This window comes from Primulina eburnea, chromosome 10, assembly GCF_022965805.1.
Source record: "Primulina eburnea isolate SZY01 chromosome 10, ASM2296580v1, whole genome shotgun sequence".
In the NCBI taxonomy this organism is placed as follows: domain Eukaryota; kingdom Viridiplantae; phylum Streptophyta; class Magnoliopsida; order Lamiales; family Gesneriaceae; genus Primulina; species Primulina eburnea.
Window position 1 is genome coordinate 18832570 of NC_133110.1, and position 2231 is coordinate 18834800.

General features: G+C 27.5%; 1 non-coding gene across 1 annotated transcript; it reads left to right on the plus strand.

Moving 5' to 3' along the window:
* Positions 1 to 889: 889 nt before the first annotated feature.
* On the plus strand, positions 890 to 1000 carry LOC140804107 (small nucleolar RNA R71). The gene has a single exon (XR_012112066.1). It is a non-coding gene; the product is annotated as a small nucleolar RNA R71 (small nucleolar RNA).
* Positions 1001 to 2231: the final 1231 nt, after the last annotated feature.

Below are 2231 nucleotides of genomic sequence, written 5' to 3' on the forward strand. Positions count from 1 at the left end.
CTTTGATTTTAAATGATCATTGTTTTCATTAATATATGGATCATTAACTATTTTACCACTTCTAAGGCTAATAACAGATTTTATTTGATCAATTTTTTCATTTTTTAATTCTTGATTTTGATTTTTAGGATTAGGTTGAGGTTGAGATGGAAATTTTCCTTTTTCATGAATATTAAGTGCAGATGCAAATTTCGCAAGAGTTTCTTTCAAATCATTCATAGATTGACTGTTTTGAATATTGATAGACTCTTGCTTTTGGATAAATGCATGAATTACATCTTCAAAGTTTTTTCTTGGAGGTGTAACATAAGGAATATAACCTTGATGATTTTGGTTATTTTGAAAATATTGTTGTGACGGTTGTGCATTATTATCATTCCTCCAACTAAAATTAGGATGATTTTTCCATCCCGGATTATATGATTGTGAAAAAGGATCTAGTATTGGTTTTTTATAATTGTTAACATAATTTGCTTGTTCATGGAGACATTCTTTAAATGAAAGTAATGTTGGACAATCTTTTGTAGCATGATCATGTGTATCACATATATGACAAACAATTTCTTGAATACTTTTTAATTGACCACTCTTTTTCATTTCTAATGACTCAATTTTTCTTGCTAAAGATGCAAGTTTAGCTTGAATATCTACATCATCTTTGAGATTATAGATACCACCCCCATTTGTTGAATTATTGTTTTTAGTTGTTGGTGGTTCTATTGTACCTATATTATCCCAATTTTGAGCATTTTCTGCTAATGAATCCAAATATTCCATAGCTTCATTTGGGTTTTTATCTTCAAAAGTTCCATTACACATGAATTCTATCATTTTCCTATCTTTAGGTATAAGACCTTCATAAAAGTGAGAAACTATTCTCCATGTTTCAAAACCATGATGTGGGCATGTATTAAGTAATTCTTTATATCTATCCCAACATTGATAAAATGTTTCTCCTTGTTTTTGAGAAAAAGTTGTAATTTGTCTTTTAAAAGAGTTTGTTCTATGGGAAGGGAAAAACTTTTTGAGAAATTGTTGTTGCATTTCTTCCCATGATCTTATTGAACTTGATCTTAAATTTTGTAGCCATGTTTTAGCTTTATCTTTTAAAGAAAAAGGGAAAAGCTTTAATCGAACTATATCCATGCTACAATTTTGATCATTATAAGTGTTACAAACTTCCTCAAATTCTCTTAGATGCAAATATGGATTTTCAGAATCTAAGCCATGAAAATTTGGTAAAAGTTGAATAATTTGAGGTTTAAAGTTGAAATTTGATGCGTCAGGAGGAAAAACTAAACAAGATGGGGCACTAGTTCTAATAGGGTTCATATGGTGCCTAAGTGTTCTTAATTGATCATGTTCTGATTATTATTATTATTATTATTATTATTATTATTATTATTATTATTATTATTATTATCATTATCTTGATTATTTGAATTATCATCCATGTTTAAATTATTTTCAGATACTCGAATAAGTCTACCACTTTTTTTTCGACTCCAAACACTCATACAAGTAAAAACACACAATACTTATAAATAAAACATAAATAACAAATATAAACTTAATTTATACCTCCCCGGCAACGGCGCCAAAAACTTGTTACTACTTAAATAATAATTCACCCAAGTGTAGGTTGTCTGCAAGTAATATATTTCGTAAGTACGAGATCGATCCACAGAGAGGTTATTTTGAGTTTAAATTTATTAATTTATAGATTACCAAATGCAAGACTGAAGTTTACAAATTATAAATATTGTCAAGGCTTGAGGATTTATTCTTGGTTTATGTAATATTGTTTAACTAAAAGTGAAACAAAAGAAACTACCATAAATAATGGTTCCAAGAAAATTAAACACACACATAATCTAATATAGTTCCCACTATAGAAAATACCGAATTAACCGATATTTTATATATGGTACCTATGATTATAATTATAACTATATAAATAAATAATTGCATAAATTAAATGTTAAATTAAATCATTATATTTCATTTAGAACAACCGGCAGAGCCACGCTATTGCCTAAATGAAATATATTGATTTAATAAGTTAGTTGCGGTAAAGTAAAAGTTAGTTGCAATAAAGTAAATGTTAGTTGCGGAAAAGTAAAAGTTAGTTGCAAGAAAGTAAATGTTAGATGCGAAAAATAAAAGTTAGTTGCGAAAAAGTAAATGTTAGATTGTTAGATGTTAGTATTAAGTCATAATATTTCATTTAG